Source organism: Panthera onca, chromosome B1 (genome assembly GCF_046562875.1).
Source record: "Panthera onca isolate mPanOnc1 chromosome B1, mPanOnc1 haplotype 2, whole genome shotgun sequence".
In the NCBI taxonomy this organism is placed as follows: Eukaryota; Metazoa; Chordata; class Mammalia; order Carnivora; family Felidae; genus Panthera; species Panthera onca.
Window position 1 is genome coordinate 99,290,815 of NC_138342.1, and position 22,233 is coordinate 99,313,047.

Here is a 22,233-nt window from a genome sequence, read left to right on the forward strand (position 1 = left end):
TTTGGGGGGTGTTCAGTTTTATAAGCCCTTTATATATTTTGGATACTAACACTGTATCAGATGTGTCACTTACAAATACCTTCTCCCATTCCAAAGGTTGCCTTTTAGTTTTGTTGATTGTTTCCTTCACTATGCAGGAAATTTTTACTTTCATGTAGTCCCAATAGTTAAGTTTTGCTTTTGTTTCTCTTGCTTCAGGAGACATATCTAGTAAGAAGCTGCTACTGCCAGTGTCGAAGAGGTCACTGCCTATTTCTCCTCAAAGATTTTGATGGTTTCCTGTCTCAAATTTAGGCCTTTCATCCATTTTGAATTTATTTTTGTGTATGGTATAAGAAAGTGGTCCAGTTTGATTCTTTCACATTTTGCTACCCGGTTTTCCCAACATTATTTCTTGAAGAGCCTGTCTTTTTTCCATTGGATATTCAAAGGGATACATCCATCCTGATGTTTATAGCAGCATTATCAACAATAGCCAATTTATGAAAAGAGCCCAAATGTCAATCAGCAGATGGATGGCTTAAAGAAGATGTGGTATATATAGATATAGTAGAATATTACTCAGCCATCAAAGAGAATGAAACCTTGCCATTTGCAACAATGTGGATGGAGCTAGAGAGCATTATGCTAAGCAAAAAAAGATAGTCAGAAAAAGGCACATACCATATGATTTCACCCATGTGGAATTTGAGAAACAAAACAAATGAATATGGGGGGAAAAAGACAAACCAGAAAACAGACTCTTAACTACAGAGATCAAGGGGCGCCTGGGTGGCTCAGTCAGTTGAGCGTCGGACTTCGGCTCAGGTCACAATCTCACGGTCTGTGAGTTCGAGCCCCGTGCCGGGCTCTGTGCTGACAGCTCAGAGTCTGGAGCCTGCTTCATATTCCGTGTCTCCCTCTCTCTCTGCCCCTCCCCTGCTCATGCTCTGTCTCCCTCTCTGTCAAAAGTAAATAGACATTAAAAAAAATTAACTACAGAGAACAAATGGAGGGTTGCTTGAGTGGAGATAGATGAAATGAATAACAAGTATTAAGGAAGGCACATGTTGTGATGAGCACTGGGTGTTGTATGTAAGAGATAAATCTCTAAATTCTATACCCGAAACTAACATTACACTATATATTAACTAACTGGAATTGAAATAAAACTTGAAAAAAGAAAAAAAAAAGAAACAGAGGAGGAGAAGGGGGATTTGGGGAATAAAATAAATTGGACTGTGTAAACCTAAGACAATCTTGAGGTATCAAAATAGAGATGATCAATAAATAGTTTCATATATGGGTCTCCGGAAGGGGGGCGGTGAATCTTGAGTAGACATAGATTGAGTAGACATGGATATCACAGAATCATCACCGTATAGATGTTACTGTGAAATATGAAACCTCTAAGGATGAATATATAGGAAAAAAGATTAAAAAGCCAGCCAAAGAAGCCTAAAGAATCCTAGTAGCATGCCCAGGGATGTAGAGTAAGGTCTTTGCCAAGGCAAAAGTTTAAATAAAGCAATAAGAACAATAAGTTTGGGACAAGGATCCTCTCTTGCTTATGATTCTATGAAATGCATATTCCCAGGTAAGAAAAAGAGACATTCCCTTGGTTAAATAATGTTGACCTGCAAGAACACCTTTCATCTCATGTCTCTGAAGATTCTGTAAGTCATTGCCACAAGATACAAAGCATATAATTAAAATTTAAAATAAGATATAATTGTAGTTAATATTTTTAAGATGATAAAACTTTTCCCCAAGTACAATTCTTTTAAAGTGTTTAGCAGGATTTTAATTAGCACTAACTCCATCAAAGATGAGAAAAACAATAGCAGACAAATCTTTGCACAGCATTGCAAATCCTGAAACAGATTCTATACAGCTTCTAAGTCACATTAGAGCTAAATCTGATTGAAAGATATAAACCAAATTTCAAAAAGAGTATGTATTTCTATCCAAAGGAGAAAAATCATTCCTAAAACTTAATTTCCAAAATAGTTTTTAATTGTGTTGCCTGCATGTTAAATGTATGTTTTACCTATAAGAACATTTACTTGGTGGGATAACATTTTCCATACTTTAAGATTAGATCCAATTATATAGGAATAGTCATTAGAATATAAGCCATATTGCTCCATGGTCACATGGTTAAATCATCCGCCATCGTGAAGCAATTTTCAGTCATACAACAGAAAAGGAGATGGCCTATGTGTGTAGGTAGGATATGTATCAGTGTTTGCAGCACTTCCTTGGACAAGAGCAATGCTGTATTTAGTGTACCTCTTCATTGAAAATGAACAGTTTTATTTTTTCTTCTTCTTTTTTTTAAGCTTATTTATTTATTTTGAGAAAGAGAGTGTGTGTGTGCAGGTGCAAAGGAGAGGCACAGAGAAGGAGATAGAGAATCCCAAGCAGGCTCCCTGATGTCAGTCTGGAGCCCCACACAGGGCTCAGTCTCACAAACCATGAGATCAAGGCCTGAGATGAAATCAAGAGTCGGATGCTTACCCAACTGAGCTACCCCAGCACCCTTCTATTGTTTTCTTCCATAGATAAGGACTTTGGTGTGCTATTCTGGAAAAGATTGATGAAATGCAAATACTACCTGGCATAAGCCCAGTCAGCTTCCTTAAATATCTGTGAACACAGTAGACTTCTTCCCACACCAGGACTGTTAAACCTGTGAATCCCTCTTTCTTCTCAAGTAATATGAAGGCTCACTCCCTTGCCTCTTCCATGTACTCAAATATCGCCCTTTTGTTGAGGCTTTCTCTGAATACAGTTTTTACATTGCAACTGTGCCCATGACACTCTCTGCCCTCTTTCCTGCTTTATTTTTTCTTCATAATTCTTATTAAGGCCTCTGGATTTTGCCTTATTGTATATGCATGGTTTGTCTTTGCTCAGTAGAATGCAAGTGGACACTACAGCAGGTAATTTTTTTTTAGTTGTTTTTGCTCAGACACATATTCTTGGTGCCTAAAGGAGTATTTATTGGTAAACAATAAAAACATAATGGTTGAATGAATGAAATGGGCTAAAGGCAACATTTAAGGAAATAATTGCCGTATATAGTCAACAATATTATAATAGTGTTGCATGGTGACAGATGGTAGCTATACTTGTGGTGAGCATAACATAATGTAGAGAGTTGTTGAATCACTGTGCTGTACACCTGAAACTAATGTAACACTGTGCATCAACTATACATAAATATATCAATTAATTGCTAAGACTAATGTCACTGATCTTCAGACGCAGCAAGCCCGATACACCCCAAACAGAATAAATAAAAAGAAATCCATAACTAAACACATCATAGTGAAACTAGAAAGTCAAAGGCAAATGGAAAGGCTAAATGTTGTCAGGCAAGAAGACCAGATTACCTTCAAATGAGTGGCATTAGGCTGAGAGCTGACTTCTGGACAGCAGGGATAGATTCCTGAACTGACAAACAGAAGAAATTCAATAGTATGAAGACATCTTCCAAGAATGAACACAAAATAAATAGGCCCCCCTTAGACTAGGTCAATTGGGAGCCTTGCCATGGGCCCTGTGGTTTCTAAGACCCTTCTCTGGTCCTGCTTCACTCTTCTATGCACACTGGGGTGTGCACACATAAGAATCCTCATGCTGAGGGACAAAGCTGGGGATGGGAAGAGAATATGGGTTATGCTACAAGCCAGAGTTTTCCATTCCATCTCTTGCTTTGATCCCTATAAATGTTTTAAATGGAGTAAACAAAATACTTTTGGTTAGATATCATGGGCTGCCTTCATAGACCTTTTTCAAACAAAAACTGACAGTTTGCCATTAACAGATCCTTACCAAATAAATCCTCTATCTATACATGACTCAGAAGCAAAGTAGTCTCAGATAAAAATACGTTGGGAGGGAAGGAAAAGCACAAAAAGGGATAAAAGTATGAGTGAATAATTACTGACTTCATGAAATAACTGTATATTACAGGATAAAAATATATAATCAGTTACACAGCATTTGCATAGAATGATGAATGGGTCTAAATCCTTGTGTGTGTATGTTTTTTTTCTTTTTTCTGAGGAGGAGGATAAAGGCATTCTTTCACTTTAGAGTTTGAGAAGTTTGATATTTGTAATGTAATTTCTAGAGTAATCTAATGCAGATATGTACATTCCAAAATAGGAGAAGGGAAAATAATGAGAAGATTAAAAGTAATCAACCCCAAAGGAGGCAGAGAGTGAGAGAGAGCAAGTAAAACAAATACAAAATTCAAATTAGATAAGTAAAAATGCAAATCTATTAGCAATTACATGATAAGTAAATGGACCAAATGCTCCAAAAAAGTCAAATATTATCAGACTAGATTTTTAAAAATCCAATTTTACACATAAGGATACAGAAAGATTGAAAGTATGGGGACGGAAGAAGATAAACTAATATTATTAGTTTCTAACTAAAAGAAACTTTTACTAGTTTCTAACCAAAAGAAACCTCGGGCAACCATGTTAATAGAACAAAAGACTCTAAGACAAAATAGGACCCCAATAATGCCCCTGAGCACTGCAGCTGCTACCTCAAAATGCCTTCAACACTGATGCTGGGTACTGCCTCAGGGAATGAATCCCCCTTTTCACCTTTATGTCACTCATTTCAGTTTCAAACTCTGCTTTTCCCTTAGCTGTCCTAATAGTTGAAGCCATGTCTATGCTCTTTTGGGTTACTGACTGGGGGAAATGCCAATAATGTTGCCTCTCTTTTTCTTTTGGTTTGTTTACTCTGGGGGGAGTAGATGGCCTTAATTATCCGGATGGTTGTTCCTGATTTTTAGTTTATTAGAGGATCACACAAACTCACACAATACCATCACCACAGGGAATGAGTTGTTCTAAATAACTGAGACAAGGTCCAGTTCTCCAGCTCTGTGTAACTGGCCAGCAATTACATTCTGGCTTGAAATTTTCCAAATGTAAAAAGTATTAGTATAAAATATGGCCATTCCAAATAGAATAAAAACCTTCCATTCCAACTACACCGGACACTACGATTCACAGGACTTATGAGTCAGAAAGGTTTCAACTGTCCTTTTCATGCCTAATTCTGAATAGGATTTCTGATTTATGAAGTACATTTATAAGAAAAGCACCTAAAATAACCTCAAATAATTAAAAGTATAAAATTCAATCTCCTAAAGACAAATAGGTTGTCACATTTCCCCCCTCCAGTCACATAATATTGAGCCATTTGTGATACGAAGTTCTGCCCAACAGTGATCCTTTAGCCTAAACTAATCACTACGAGGCAGCTGGCAATTTGACAGGAAGAGACAAGCTGACAGCTTTTCCTCAAACATCAAGCATGCACTATGTTTCCAGTGCAAAGCTGGGTTTGACATTTAATTTAAAAAAGTAACTTAACATAGGTCTACACACACACACACACACACACACACACACACACACACACACACAGGCTACTGCAACAAAATCAATTTTGTCTTATTTAAAGCTGAAAAACATTGATGCCCAAAAGGCACAATTTTCATAGAAAAAAATATCACTACTTTACCACTGAGAATACTGAGCATATTAAAAATAATGCATTTTGACTAGTCCAGGGTATTGGACTTGGCTCAAGAGTACAGATAATAACAGTGTTTATGAAAGGAGTTTAACTGCTGTAAATAAAAAATATTACTATAATTAGCTAGTAATTTAGACAGAAGTATCATCAGCTTGAAGAATATATTTATATACACATGCACACACATCTACATACCTAGATATATGTATAGAAACACACACACAGAGACACATGTATGCTCAGGAAAAAGCTTCTGGAAACAGAAATAGCACTTTCACTGGATTTTATAGGTAGAAAAATGCACACATACCTTCTTACCATAATAAGTTTAGTGACAAGCAGAATCAATATGGTTTCATCATATTATCAACTTAACCAAATAAGAAGTTGATATATTTAAATGTGCCAAGGTAATATTTTTAAAAAATTTTTGTTAGATAAATAATATTTTTCAGTATAATGCTATTCAGTATACTAGCTTATTTGTGTTTGGTTTCTTACAAGATGAAGAAAACCTGTAACATTCTTTATAAGCCATTCAATTTCAAACTATGAAATACGATGAAAAATTATGCAAAATTTAAAATCCAGTTAAACTTTTCACTTTCTTGCCAGAAAATAAATTTCAGTGTTTTATTATTGATTAGCAAATATCAGGCCTTGCTCACAACACATTGCTCACACTTGCTGGATCACTAGTTGTTCATTTTGCACTGCTAGCACCCGTTCCTAAGGACTCTTGCTGAGAAGTCAGGAACTATTTCCCAGAATACCATTCTATGCATGTTTCCAGATTTGAGTTTAACCATAAATGAAACTCACAGATTTGGAAGAAGTTCTAATTCTCTCAGAAGGTCATGATGACCACTCACTGAGGTTTCCCAGACTGCTTCCTGATCACCTGCTTCTCTGTTGAAGACTGAAAAAGTTCACAGGATCTTTTCCAGGAATTGCATAAGCTTCCCAACTGACTTTGGAATCCTCTTATTAGCGTCAGCCTAATGTCATCAGTGGCTAGTTTTTGAACCCCCTGACCTTTATCACCATCCCTCCATCTACCAACTCCACCACCCCACCCATTCTTCCCACATTCATGTAAGTCCCAAATTTTCTATTGAGTCACATTATTCTTCCAATCCTTAGAGCAGTTCTGGTTTCCTAACCAAACCCAGAATAATATACCTTTACTCAAAAATATAGAAGATGCTATTTTTTTGGGTTCCTGGATCCAATTTCAATGTTTCTGTGATGGAGGCAGGGGGTGGCTTCCCCATACATACCAACCAATTTTCAGACACCAGATAGATGACTGAGAATTCAACTCAATTCTAACTTCAGGGAGATAGTATCAAACTTCATAGGTTAAGGAATCAGTGCTACAAGATTGCCTTGTCCCCCACCCAACTTCAGATGTCAGTAGCAAGCCCAGGTTGTTTCCTGTACTTCTAACTAACTGGATATAAATCAGAGGTTCATAAGATCTTCTCTTGGGGCGCAGTTAGTTTACGAGAGCAGCTAACAGAACTCAGAGAAACATTTTGCTTACTAGATCACTAGTTTATTATGAAAGGATAATGGATAAAGGATAATGGATGCAGCCAGCCAGATGAAAGAGGTGCATTAGGCAAAGTAGGGAGGAAAGGCACAGAGAACTTCCACATTGTCTAGAAATGAGTCATGCTCCCCAATCCCGATGTTTTTACCAACCAGAATCTCTCTAAACACTGTCCTCTTGGATTTTTATGGAATCTTTGCCACAGAGCCATGACTGATTAAATCATTGGCCATTGGTAACTGATTCCACCTTTAGCCCCATTCCTCTCCCTAGAGGTCCAGGGTGGAACTGAAAGCTTCAACCTTCTTCTAATCATATGGCTGCCTTTACTGGCAACTAGCCCCCATCCATAAGTGTATTTCATAAGTCACCTCATAAACAAAGGATACCTTTATGTTTCTTATCACAGAAAATTCCAAGGGTCTTAGGAGTTCTGTGCCAGAAACGGAATGAAAACAAAAATTAAAAAAAAAAAAACTTTCTTATTATAAATCGCCATATCACAATGTTATACATTAGACCCTATAGTGGTAGGTTTTCAAGGAAGGTTATCATGCCAAATAACCAAAAAGGAATAACAAAAATCTAAAATTTTCTCTTTTAGAGGTTAATGACTTCCATAAAAGATCTTGATAGCCTTTGAAAGTAAGAGTTTCATTTACTTTGCATATAAATGTGTGAAATGATATTGCTGTAAGCTGCTATCAATCATGTACATGTGAGTGTGAATAAAGAATCTTGAGCAAGACCCTCTACCATGACCATACCAGTATAATGGGTGTTAAGGCCTCTCACTTATACCTCGGCTGCAATATTCTCCAAGGCAGGGAAAGAGAACTCCATCCCTTTCGCTACTCTGTCAATATAGGATTCAAAAGGGGGGTTTTATAGTAACAACAATGCTGCAATTTTAGAAAACTTGGGCTGTGCTGTATTTCACATTCAGTTATTATTCTGTCCTTTCCTTTCTACCGTAAACCATTTTAAATGCTAAGATAAAACTTATTCATTTAGATAATCATCTTCATTGTCATTCATAATTTTATCATAGTACTTTTTCTTAAGAGTGTACTCTATGAGGGGCACCTCGGTGGCTTAGTTGGTTAAGCATCTGACTTTGGCTCAGGTCATGATCTCATGGTTTGTGGGTTCAAGCCCTGCATTGGGCTCTGTGCTGACAGCTCAGAGCCTGGAGCCTGCTTCTGATCCTGTGTCTCCCTCTCTCTCTGCCCCTCTCCTGCTTGTGCTTTCTCTCTCTCTCAAAAATAAACATAAAAAAATTTTTAATAAAAGAGTGTACACTATGAAAACTTAAATAAAAGACTAAAAAAAAGTGACAACACAGAAAGCTTGAAATTGTTCCTTAGTGTACAGACTAGAAAAAATTAGGTCAAATTGTATAATATTTATATAATTGATAGCATCCACCCATAACATAGTTAGATAAAGAACAGAAAAACAAAAACTGTTTCTTCATTTTAACAGGAAGTAAGTAATGATTTCTGTCTTCATCTCTCCCACCCTCCTCCCACACAAACTCACACACTCACACAAATATAGAGAACCATGTTCACACACACTGTTGCCTATAAAACCATACATCTAAGGTTTGAAATGTTACAAACTGACTCCATATGTTTATAACCTTTAATTATTAAAACAGTCTTATCATATATGTAGGATAAATATTTAATGATCAAATCATATCAGTAATCAAATACAGACTTCTGCAAGTTTAGTTCTTTTATGAAGCCTTTGATTTCCATCCCCAACAGAATTGTATTCTTTCTTCCCTGTAAGCCCTCTGTATTCTACATAGATTGTCACCATAGCAATGTTAATATTTTTATTTACTTCTTGGCTAAAGTTTCCCCTATTACCTGGAAGCTTCTTGGACTGAAATGTATATCTTATATCTATAACCACAGTACTTAGTACAGTCTAGTGTACTTCACACCCTGCATGAATGCTTGTTGAAGGATGAAGTGAACTGAGGAACTAGTTTTTTCTCTGTGAAGTTAGAAGGAACAGTAGCAACTTATAGTAAGGAGAGTGATGAATGAACATCAAAGAAGGATAAGTAGGCTTAGAATAGAATGTTCTGTATTTGGAAAATAAGCCAAGAGAAGACACAAGAAAGATGAATTCAGACAATGGTAGCAAACATTATTTTGTTTTCTACTTCTGTTTTCGTGCAACCACTGTTTCTTCCTTCCATCCCCTTCTACGTGTCTCTGTAAAATGAAGATCTTCTGTTCTATATCTGTCAAGTAGTTATGAAATTTTGGCTACTAAAGATTGGAAAGAATAATAAAGAACAATCTAGGGAAATTGATAGAGGCCTGCTTCATTTGTGGCAGAATGATTGAATGAGAGCACCTATGATTAAGTACGTATGAGGCTCAGAAACTTCCAAAATTCTAGTAGAGACACTAGATATTATGCTTTGGACCTCAGGTGATGACGTGTACCATTCCTCTTGCCTCAATACAAACTCAGAATTATTCTAATATTCCAAAGAGGAGAAGTCCTCAGAATATCTAGAAACAATTTCCATGACAGGAATGTTGGCATTTTAGGAAGGAATAATGGTAAGACTTCTTACAAACAGCTGTACAGAAGCAGATGTGAGCAAACAGCTCAATCAGGGACAATTTGACATGGAAACAGAAGCTTATAAACTCCCATATAGGAACTTGCAAAGAATCACTGTTAGATTCCCCCAAGTCACTTCTAGACACTGTAAGGGAGAAAGCTATGTTCACGCTAGTACATAGGTCAGGGCTATAAAACCAAGATTCACTTGAGTGACAAGTAAAAGGATTGCCGTGTAATGTTGAGGGCCTAGTTGAAATTGGAAACCATAAATCTGCTCCATATGACAGAGTGGGGATGAAATCCATTAGAAGGTTATTCCAGTGATCCAGGCCAAAACAGATGAATTTTGAATTAGTGCAATGGCAGGTGAAAGTTAGAAAAGAAAGTGAATGCAAGAGATATTAAGAACATGTAATCTATATTAATTTATGGCTAATTGAACATAGAATTCATTGAGAGAAAGCAGTCCAGGAATTGTGAGGCTTAATCAGTGGTGGTTTAACTCACTGAGACAGAAAAGGAATAAAAGAAAATTTCATAAGAAAGATGATTTGAGGGTCAACTGGAAGGCTCAATCAGTTAAATGTCTGACCTGATTTAAGCTCAGGTCATGATCACATTTTGTGAGATCAAGGCCTGATCTGGCTCCGTGCTGACAGCATGGAGCCTGCTTGGGATTCTCTCTTGCCCTCTCTCTGTCCCCTGGTTACGTTCGCTCGCTCTCTCTCTCTCTCTCTCTCTCTCAGAATAAATAAAGTGAACTTTGAAAAAAAGAAAGAAAGAAAGATGATTTGAGTGTTTACATGATATTTGAACCCATTGGTGCTTAAGAAACTGCCAAGAAATAAGATTTTAATAAGACCAGTAGTAGATCAAAGACAAGTCGTGGGAAAAACAAAACATAAAGGGCAAGTGTAAGAAGAGACAGAGTATATGAACATAGAATTAAAATCACAAGGTGGTGGTAACACCAAAGCTAAGGGAAGAGAGATTTTCAAGAAGGGAGTATTCCACAAGTTCAATTTTGCTGACACCTCAATGAAGTACAAAGGCAGGCATGTGCTAGATTAACTTTACACGACAGGACAGTAAAACCATCATGATTATGATACAAAGTGCAGAGGTGAGATATAGAGTAATGAGTGATTAATTTTGACTGTACCCCCACTGTGAAATAGTATCAATATGGCAATAGTTTAATCAGTGGCCTCCAAATTTTTTGATAACAAAGCTGTGTGAGTCAAGAAAGAGTTGAATGTGATTCTCATTTAAACATAAAACATGTTTATTTTATGGACATATAAATATGAATATGGGTATATCATGAATAAAATAGTTGATGGAAATATACATCTAGTCCTGTTTATTTGAAATAAACAGATACAGTAGAAAGAGATATAGAAGAGAATATATTAAGAATATTCACAGTTAAGATGAAATCTTGGAAACAGAGTGAAATCTAAGGAAGAGTATTCTAGTTCTAAGTGAGGGCAATCTTACTCTGTCATCTGTCACCACATTACTTACCATAGTGAATTCAATGTTTAAGAAAGATTAAAGGAGAAGCAGAGCATCATTATTGTAAAAATATACATTAAAAATCAGCTATCAGGAATGCTCAACAACATACTACATCACTAACATTTCCTAATATGGATTACATAACTGATTTGGAGGCAAGTTATTCTAGTTACCATGAGACATGTTCTCCAGACATCTACTGAAAATTCCCATTTCGTTTAAAATTTTATTTTCCCAAGTGCTGGAAATATGTACAAGCAGACATTACAACTGGAGGTTTTTAAAAATAGTTATGGAGGTCCCTAGCTTCCTTTTAGTATTTTTAAATGCTTTAAAGTAATTGAATATTTAAGAATAAGAACACATAGCCTATTTATTTTAGTTTGGAAATAAAGCACTGAAAACCATGCATTCCAATAATGCACTGGAAACTCTACAATAATGCATGGGCAAATAATGAAAAAGGGTCTTTTGTGGTAAAAAGGAGGAAGTTACTAAATTATTTACTAGTTCATTTCTCACAACTTTATACCAATGAAAAAGAAGGAATGTATTTGGTGAAGAAGACATGATGGCAACCTAGGGAGTAAGTAATTTCGTCATCATAGAATTTTGATAGCCATGAAATTGAAGACTGAGCATAATAATTAATGTATCCTACTTTTGGAGGACAGACAGACTGAAAAGTTCAGGTGTAAGGAAAGCACTTAATTCATGTCTCAGAAGTGGACAATGATTCAAGCAGTCTGAAGTGCTCTCACAGAAATTATTTATGGCAATGCAATTATATGTGAGGAAAAGATAGAAGGTACATGTATAATTGTTTTAGTTGCACCAGAACTTTGTGGAAAGTAAATGCTGGGAAAACATATTAAGATGGAAACACAATAGCATTTAATAAGATGGAAATAAGACACAAAACCAATGCGAAGAAGATTAGAGAATATCACAGGAATGTAAGAATAATATCAGCTGAGGCTTATCATCATTTTCCAAAGCTCAAATATTGCTTCTTTTAGATGTTTTCTGGGACAAAATTAACAATGAATAGCTAGACTCATTGCCTGGAGTTGATGGTGTAAAGTTGATAGATAACATTGCAAAAATGGATGCCATCTCATTGTTTATCTGTTCTCCATAAATGAAAATGGTCAAACTAAAATATATACAGCAAGCATTTAGAAGAGGAACCTGAAAATTAAGACCAAAAAAGGTGTACTCACTACTCTGTATGAGGTCTCCTGCCTCAGAGAAATGTCATCCCAGGAGAGAAAAACTAAGTGTAAGTAGGATTGATTGACAATCACAAGAAATTTCTGAGTAATGATGAGGAAATGAAGAAATACCAAAACAGAGAGAGTGGGAAAATTTGGTTATATTTTTTTTTTCTGAAAGGTAAAAAGACTCCCAATAGGACATAAAAAATTAAATAATATTTTGAAGGAAAAAAAAAAGCTGATGACTAAAAGTCAAATGGATTCATTAGGAACACATTCATAGTATTTTCTATTCCATATTTTCAACCTTGTCCTGTTAACAATTTATAGTAACAATCTGGAGAGAGAGATCGAAAGCAAGATTCCAGGTTTTTGAGCACCAGAAGCTGAGGTATTATAGAAGCATTAAAAGATGAAATCCAGGGGCGCTTGGGTGGCTTGGTTGGTTAAGCGTGCGACTTCAGCTCAGGTCATGATCTCACGGTCCGTGAGTTCGAGCCCCGCGTCAGGCTCTGTGCTGACAGCTCAGAGCCTGGAGCCTGTTTCAGATTCTGTGTATCCCTCTCTCTCTGCCCCTCCCCTGTTCATGCTCTGTCTCTCTCTGTCTCAAAAATAAATAAATGTTAAAAAAAATTAAAAAAAAAGATGAAATCCATATTTCAAAATATAGCAGTGGAAAGGGGGAAAATAGGGACAAATCTGTTAAGAAAATATCACATGGCACAACCTCACAACTCTGTGAAATCGATATTATATACCCTTAAAGTTGAGAAAACAGTGTTGGTGGGAATTATTAAACTGTTCTGAGTCATTCAGCTGGTAATGCAAAAACAGATTCAAATCTATATCCTGCTGACTTCAAAGTCTGGATTAGCTTAAACTAGTCTAACTTAAACTTTCAAAGATGTGGCTAAATGGGTTCAATGAAAAGGCTGTACTTTAAGACATACATTTAAAAGAATCCAACTGAATAAAAAGAAGGAAAGTATTGTCTAATAGCACATTTTATGTGAAAATACATAGAAATTCATTCATTCAATAAAGAAATACCTATTGAACATTATCCTTCAAGTTCTATTCTAAACATTCAGGATAAAATGGTGAAAAAATAGACAAAAATTCTTGGCATTTGATGTCTACCTCCTGAGAAGAGAAACAGTTAATGAGCACTGTAATTATTAACACATATCCTAAGAGTTGATTTTTATATTAAGTACAAAAATTGAAACAGGTGATAGAAAGTTTGGAGAAGAGGCTTACAGTTTCAGATAGAGCACTAAAAAAAACCTTCCTGGAGAAGATGACCTTTAGGTTAAGAGATGAAGGAGTTGAGAAAAAGAATCAAACAGATATCTGTGGAATAGAACTTCAAAAAGAAAGAAAAGCTGTTGCAAAATCCCTGATGCAGAAGTGTCTAAAGAATGCTAGGAAGCAAGTGTGGTAGAAACTGAATTGGGTGGGGAGTAAGAGGGAGAGTGGTAGGAAATGAGGCAGAACATTAGTCCAGATTGTCTGCAGAATTCCATGAGGGAGAGAGACATTACAGCTGGGAGAGCCCTCCTTCTATTTTTTTAAAACTTTTTTAAGGTTTATTTTTGAGAGAAAGACAGAGAGACAGAGAGTGAGGGGAGGGGAGGGCAGAGAGAGAGGGAGACACAGAATCCAAAGCAGGCTCCAGGCTCTGAGCTGTCAGCACACAGCCTGACACAGGGCTGGAACTCATGGACCGCAAGATCATGACCTTAGCCGAAGTCAGATGCTCAACCGACTGAGCCACCCAGGCGCCCCAAGCCCTCCTTCTATTCTAACAAGATCATGAGTAGAGTATTCTCACTTAAGTGTGTGGAGATTTTTAAACTCAGAAAACAAGCCAAGAAAAAAATATATGAAGAAAATTGAACTCCAAAGATCAGCAAGGATACAGAAAAGAACTTGACACAAAGTCACCGTTCCATAGCTATTTGTTGATGGAATCAAGCAATGGTTACATAGCTTTCTATAACTTTCACATATGTTGTTATTAAACAACATTGGGAGAAGCTCACAGTAAACATTGCACAGTTGGGGATTAACTTTACCCAGAGATACTGCTGGCCTTGTAGGCAGCTTCTAGGAGGATCTCTGCCTTTGGAACATATTGCTTAATAAGAATTTTTGGATTACCTGGGGCCTCAAGTCACCTCAGAGAGTCTATGTTAACAATGGTAGGGGCTTTGCCCACTCAGTATCAGCTCAGCCTCCAGAGCTACTGAAGCCTAAGGCTAGCTACCTGCACCATCAATCATGCTATGTGACCAAGGCTGGATAAAACTCTGGACACCAAGGCTCAGGCAACCTTCCCTTGTGGTCAATACTCTATGAATATTTTCACACATTATTGCCAGAGAAGTTAGCACTTTCTACAGCTCTGTTGGGAGAGGACAATTGCAAAATCATGTTTGGATCCTGCCTACTGAATCTCTTCCCATTGCTGATTTTAATCTGTATCCTTTCCCTGTAATAAATTATGACCGTAAGGATAATAGTTATCAGTGAGTTCCATGAGTATTTCTAATGGTTTGTCAAACTGTGGTAATCTTGGGGACCTCAACACTTGCAATTGGTTTCAGAAGTGAGGGTGATCTTGTAGAATGCTGAACCTCACAAATATCAAGGTAATAATGGCCAGTAATCCTGGACAAAAAGTTAAGGAAATATGTGAGAATGATATTAGGAGAAGTGTCAAGAAAAAAATAGCGCAATTTTTTAGTGTTTGGGGCTTGAATTAATGGGCCAGTGAAGGTATGTTTAATGACTTGGCTAGGCAATCAAATATAAGCATCCCTTTCTTCAGGAAGGCCTCCCCTAGCAGGGTAATGTATAGTGGGGTCCTGCTGCTTAACAGAAGTAGGGTTTAAGATATTCTAAGTGGAGAGCTAATGAATGATATTTTGTTTCATTTACTTTGAATGAAGAAACTTGAGGTGATTTGTGGGTTTGTGCCAAAGACAGTTGGGTGGCGGGGGCGGGGCGGGTGTGGAATCAGTTGGTATCTACCACTCAGATGTTCAAATACCAGAAATAATTGGCACATGATCTTTACTGCTCCATAGAATTCCATAGAGTATGCATCCGATTATTTTCGAGAGGACTATAACTTCATGGAGAGTCACAGTTGCCACATCTGGGATGTGATAATTGTGTACTATAAAAACAGGTCTTCCTCAGTTGTTTGGTCCAGAAGATGGGGCTATTTTAATTTTATGGGGATAGGTGAGACACCAGCTCATGATTTAGGAAGTGGACAATAGACTTATTCACTGTACAAAGATTTAAGTGGTACTTTGAAAGGAGGTCAGGATTTTATAAAGTTCTTCAGGAAAACATTTCACCTAAACAATTTTCTTACTTGCAATCAGAGCTCTACACTGGCTAAGCATGTTACTTGAGTTTTTTCCCCATTATTAAAGCTCTTTAAGCATGAGCTAAAAATATTTTTACATGATAATTTTAGAACAAATTTAAGTTGTATCAGCTTGGTTGGCTTAACTGCTATATCAAATAAACCAAAAAATACATAAAGGAGCACAAAATGTTTATTTCTTCCTCACATAACCTTTTTAAAGAAAGTGCTCCTGAAGAGCTGGGTACTTTTAATTAGTCTTAATTCAGAAAACAGTACCCATTGATCTTAAAGCTCTGTCAATCCCTAAAACATTATAATTCTCTACAATCAAAATCAAAAGAAAGGGAGAGAGCATGAAAGTACCATAACTGCTTCTTAAAAGTCTTGGTCCTTGAAGAGTAGATATCACGTCCACTCAAATTTCACTGTTCGAAACTCAACCATTTGGCTCCATCTATCTGCAAGTAGCTCAGAAAGAAAGAAAGTTCTTTCCTGAGTAGTGAGCAGCTTCTTCTGATTATCCATTAATGTTTTATTCCTTGGAATGCCATCAATGTTACCTTTTGTTCAAGGGGCCCATTCCGTATTTAACCAAGTGATTATGGGCACATTGAAAGCAGAAGATATCATTTGGTAGTACATACAGATTTACTAAGAATTAGTCATGTAATACTAATGCCATTTCTTTTAGGTTCGCTTAATTAGAAATCACATTTGGCAGGAACTTTTGGAAAGCATCTGAAGATATTCTACTGGTCCAAGAGAGATAAGTGAGAAGTAGATGGCAGAGGAGTTTGATAAATTATTATTTCAACAACCTTAACCCAAAAGTTTAAACATAGGAGTATCAGTTTGGGGGGAGTGTCTATGATGGTGTTCTCAAGGACTTAACTTGATCCTGAACTCACGCAAATGTTTTAAAAGCCTTAGATTAAGGCATAGAAGTTTTACTTATCAAACTGTGACTGCTACCAAGTGGAATAAAGTTTAATAAGGTAATATACTCAGAATTGGTAAAGCATGGACATTCAGCAAAAGTTAATAAATGGTTTATTTAATAAGTCATAAATATGGTAGAGCTTTGTATGAATAAAGAAAAACTCCAGCTTTTGGTTGGAACACATCAAGGGCACAGCAACTACTGATAGTAGTGAGTGGAACTCCACTCACATTCATAAGTGTGAGTGGAAATCAACATAATAGTGAATTATGTGGTAAGACCTAGGAGTTAGTTATAAATTCCATAGAACCATCAATTTGCTGTAAAAAAAAAAGTCAAAGCAAGCTTATGATGCATAAAGAGAAGTCAGAGTTTTCTCAAGGAAAGAAACAGTTCTGCAGAAGTGCACTCTGGTCAGGGCATAATTGGAATAACTTTCATTTCAAGGACATTGGCAAATGTAGTATACTCTAAAGAATGACTAGAATCATAAAGATTTGGAAAGTACTGTATGAATAATAGTTGAAAGAATTGAAAACATTTAGACTTGAAGAGGAAATGATCATCAGAAGGTTTTCCTTGTGAAAGAGAGATTAGCTCTAATCCCGCTCCAATCCCACTACCAGGTGAATATCATTTTTCATCAACATAATGTTCTATTATTATTTTTGGGTTATTGCTACATTAATATTAGCATTACAATAACAACAGTGAATGTAGATTGTTATATATGCAAGATGGTAGCAATTTACTGGGACTATCTCAGGTATTTCTAACAACCCTATTTCCTGGAGGTAGGCATGGTTACTATTTCCATGTTACACATAATATTACTGGACACACAAAGATTATACAACACACACATGTTCACACTACTACTAAGTGCTAGAACTTGGATTAGAGCCAAGAAATACTACTTACAGAGTTCTGCCCTAACCAGTATGCCATGCCATTCTGAGTAGAGAATGTTCTAATAATTACATACAAACATCACAGTATCCACCCTATAAGAGAATTAGATGTCCAAGGCACAGACAATCAAGAGAAAAATAGGTCTTCAAATTATAGGTGGAAAATTTAGAAATGCTACCCTAAGTGAAATGTTGGAACATATGATTACTGATGTGTTTGCAACTTTTAAGGTTTTATGATTCTTTATGTATATAATTTTGCCTTTTCTTTCTCCACTCAACTGGACAGCCGACCTTGAACAGGGGTGGAATTGAATTGTAAGCATTAGCCTAAAGGAATTTCACTATGTGATTGGAAATGTTAGTGGTTGCCAGATTTTTGTCCTTGCCATTTCTTTTACATGAAAATCCTGCCCATAATCTTCTATTCCCATATTTAAATCATTCTTTTAAGAGCCCTCTAAATTTCTATCTTCCCTATAAAATTTTCCTTGACTCTCCAGGGGTAATAAATAGTTAATTTTATATGGCAACTTGAATAGACTATAGACACTAGTTGTTGGGTCAAACACTAATCCAGATATTGCTGCAAAGTTAATTTTATACATGATTCACATTTGCAATCACTGACTTTAAATAAGGCAGATTGGCTTTTATAATGTGAGTGGGCTTCACCCAATCAATTGAAGTCTTAAAACCTGAGGGTTCCCAAAGAAGAAGGAATTCCACTTTCATACTGCAACATACAATTATTGCCTGAGATTCCAGGCTTCAGACTCAAGAGTACAACTCTTACCTGAATTTCTAGGTTGCCAGCTTGCCCTACAGATTTTAGGCTCGACAGCCCCCACAATATATATTATTGTAAGAGGATAAGGAGACAATTCTCTCTCCCTCCTTAGTACTCTATTGTCCCTAGTCTTTCATTTTTATTAACCATTCCTTTATCAAGAAGAATTTTGTCTATTTTCTTGAAAACCCTCATTTGATTACTTCAGGCGTTGTATACTGATTCACTCTTCTCATGCCAAATCTAGACTTTTTCAGGTCTCTCCCAAAAGATCTCACACACCACATTTTCAAAAAAGTGGAAGTTGCAGAGGCTGTCATTAAATCCATGGTTCCTATTTTTTTTCAATGTTTTTAATGTTTTTTTCAATGTTTTTTTCAATGTTTTTAATGTTTACTTTTGAGAGAGAGAGACACACAGAGCACAAGCAGGGGAGGGGCAGAGAGAGAGGGAGACACAGAATCCGACACAGGCTCCAGGCTCTGAGCTGTCAGCACAGAGCCCGACATGGGGCTAGAACTCACTAACCGCAAGATCATGACCTGAGCTGAAGTCAGACGCTTAACCTACTGAGCCATCTAGGATCCACAAATCCATGGTTCCTATTTAACTCAACTTTACTTTTATAAGGAATCTCAAAGCTTACTTACCCACCCAAACTGCTACATAGAGGAAAGAGTTTGCAGGCTGATAAATGGATAGAACAATGTAATACTATGCTTCAATATACTTAGTCATTTTATACACAATGTGATATAACTAAAATTGATGACAAACCTCCACACACAAAAAATATATATGACATGTAGTTAAGAGAAAGGACAGTGTTTTAAAGCATATCTAAAGAAAACCCAATTATTAGAATTAGCAGACAAGGGAAGCACCTGGGTGGCTCAGTTGGTTAAACATCTGATTTCGGCTCAGGACATGATCTCACGGCTCAGATCATGACCTCACGGCTCAGATCATGACCTCACAGCTCAGATCATGACCTCACAGCTCGTGGATTTGAGCCCTGTATCGGGCTCTACTGACAGCTCAGAGCCTGGAGCCTGCTTCGGACTCTGTATCTCCTGTCTCTCTGCTTGTGCGGTCTCTCAAAACTAAATAAATACACTTAAAAAAAAAAAAGAATTAGCAGACAAGGACTTATTAACAATTATTACAAATATACATTTTTAATTGTAAGAAAAGAAAAAGACCTAATAGTTAACAGAAGATAGATTTCAGAAGAGAAATGAAGTGAATGGAAATTCTAAAATCAAAAAAGTTATTCTCTAAAAAAGTTTATACACACACACACACATACACACACACACGCACACAGATACACATGGGCTTTAAAGTAGATCAGACATTGGAAAATATTTGTAAACTTGAAGACAACTCATTAGGCATTTCCAGATTAAAGCCAAGAGAAGAAATATACAAAAATAAGGATAAAGTGTTAGTAACCTGTGGGATATTCTCAAGGGGCTAAATTTACATGTAAATAGAGGTTCAAAGGAAGAGAAGTAGCAGAGAATATATTTGAAGTAGGGCCTAATTTTTCTAAATTTTACAAAACACCAATGCATAGTTCTAGGAAGCTCAACCATCCTGAAGTGGCATAAATACAAAGGAAACCAAACTGTAATATATCATAGTCACATTGCTAAAATACAAAGTCAACTATCTTCAAACCAGAAAAAGAAAAGGACGTTGAATTTAAATACAACACAGTAAAACAAAACAAATAAGCAAGCAATGAGGGCTGACTTACATAAAGACTACAAAATAACAAAAAAGTATTTCAAGTGTATTGACATTAATATATAAGAGCTGACGATGTAAAGATGATGACTTTTTCAGTAAAAAATATTCCTATAAGAAATTTAAGGAAGAATATTAGGGATTTCCTTTAAAAAAAAAAAAGGGATTCTATCTAACAGTAAAGCTTTAGGATCTCCTTTGGAATTTCACATATGTAGGCTGTCGGCAGGGTGATGTTACTCAACAGGATAAGGATGGAAAAACAACAAATCTAAATTCTTCATCAACATCATTAGACCTTTCTCTACCCTGGGCAAGGTGTTACTGAAGTTTCTTGCGGTGGAAGTCAACCGAGGGCAGCACACAGGCAAAGCCCTTCTTCTGCCGGTGCCCCTCTGGTGCCCTCTACTGACGAGGTTTAACATGTGCCAACGGGCAAAGAAACCATATCTACAGGGCAGTTTCACTGGTACCCAGCAAGCAATTAAGATTCTATTTGAAGCCGGCAGGCAATGAATTGACAATTGGCAAAATTGGCAACGGGCTGAAAATACTCGAGGGAATCTGATCCTAAAATTATTAAAACACTAGCATCACCATCTTTTATTATTTTGGAAGGATGAGACTATAGCAAAATAAACTATACTAAATTTAGGATTTCTCAGGTGGTTTCCAGAATTATTCTTTCTCTGAATATGAACATCAATCCAATGGAAGGAAGACTTTGAGGAAAAGTAATGAAGAGGAAGGAAAGGAGGTCCTTGTGAAAACTTTTGATATTTATTAATATTGATTTCGTACAAGATACATTGTAAGTTAGTGGGGATACATAATAAACCTCTACCATATCTTTTAAATACAATTGAGAAAGAAGTCATGCAAATAAAAAAAACTGCTTCTAGAATTTATTAGATGTTTATTGCCAAAGTAGTGTGCAAGCAAGAAGTACTATAGAAAAATCAAAGGAGGGACAGCCTATCTAGGCCTTGGGTGATCTTTCCTGAAGGAAAAATGGCATAAGGTTCAGGGATAGGAATGTGCAGAAAATGGTTAGGGAAAGTAAGGGTTCTGGTTTCCATACAGGAATACTGCAGAAAAACGTAAAGATGGGATAAGATTTTGGTTGATCAGGAGTGAGAAAATGTAAATAAAAGTTTCAAATTCATCTCTCAGAAAATAGACATTTAAAATTTTTAAGCAGGGGAATGATATAATAAAAGTGATGTCATAAGCAAAATAAGCTAGTGATGGTATTCACCACAGATTGAAATTAAGGGAGAAATAAGGGCGCCTGGGTGGCTCAGTCGGTTAAGTGTCCGACTTCAGCTCAGGTCATGATCTCGCAGTTTGTGAGTTCAAGCGCTGCATGGGGCTCTGTGCTGACAGCTCAGAGCCTGGAGCCCCTAGGGATTCTGTCTCCCTCTCTGTCTACACCTTTCCCATTCACTCTCTGTCTTTCTCTCCTTCAAAAATAAATAAATATTAAAAAATGTAAATAAAAGAAATTAAGGGAGAAATAGATGGAGAAATCCAATGGAAATCACTGCTATAAATACTGAAGACCTTGATACTTGGGTTTGGATCACAGTATTGACTGTAAAATGAATGGAGTCCAATTATTAAGAAACTCTTACAGAAAGATAACTAATACATGCATACCATCTTGGGATAAAAACTAGTGTAGTTAAATTCATACATGTAAGTCACATACAGAGTAGAAATAAGCTTTCCATGTGAACATATTCGCTAAGAAAACATGGTGCATGTTTGATGTAAGGCGGAGATACTTCCAGAAGGACACTCATCTAGCTGCTATCACACAGATAACATATCATCTTCACAGCTGAAGTCGTAAGAATTTGTTATTTATTTTATTTATTTTTTTAGGAAAACCATGAGAAGCAATGATGTCTTCCCTGATAACTCTGTTCGGCTGCCATAGGACAAGCCATCATTTTTATTACCTTTCAGCCGATCAGAATGGCCATGGACAAATAAGATTCTCCAGGAC